A 730-nucleotide genomic window follows, 5' to 3' on the forward strand; every position below is an offset into this window, starting at 1 on the left:
TTAGTCCCTGCAGCTGTTCTTGGGCTTTGCTCTGAGTTTGAACTCCGTTCACGCTTGCCTGTGTATTTGGTGAAAAAGGCTGAGTCGCCCTCTTGTGGAGGATAGACATTATCACCGAAGATTCTTTTCAAAGCCGATTTCATGTTGTCAAAAGATACAGTGGAACAGGCGGTAAGAGCTAGCTGTTTGTCTTTAACGTTTAGCCCCGCGGTGTCTAATAGCTTGAATGCTAACACTGCATCCGGTAGTTCCATTTTGAACTTACGTAACTTGTTGTACCGTCGTTCAAATTCGATAATGTAATCCATCATGGACGTGTCGCCACGTCTGTCGATCCGATCAAACTCCGTGTAAGCTTCGTACTGTCGATCCTTTTCTTCTTTTAAAAACACTGAATCCAACTTGTTTAAAAGAACGCTCATTCCTGTATCGTCGTTGAGGTGTTCCGCAGCGATTTCCAGCGCGCTTTCTCTCGCTCTTCCTGATAGCGACAGGGTAACCGCTAGGGCCTGTTTCTTTTTGTCCAAGTCGGTAACAAGTCTCCAGATTTCAATTTCATTTTTCCAACTTTCGTAAGACGTCTTCTCGTCGAACGGTGGGGGAACTTTGTAATTTCCAGCAGCGGCCATCCTCTGCTACCAATGTTGATTCAATAATCACTCTGCTGACGTTAGCATCCACACTTTAATGGTCGCCATAAACAGTTAACAACATGCGCTCCCGCGCTCAT

Source organism: Poecilia latipinna, unplaced genomic scaffold, assembly GCF_001443285.1.
Source record: "Poecilia latipinna isolate Pla-1442-1.1 unplaced genomic scaffold, P_latipinna-1.0 Scaffold3718, whole genome shotgun sequence".
Lineage (NCBI taxonomy): Eukaryota > Metazoa > Chordata > Actinopteri > Cyprinodontiformes > Poeciliidae > Poecilia > Poecilia latipinna.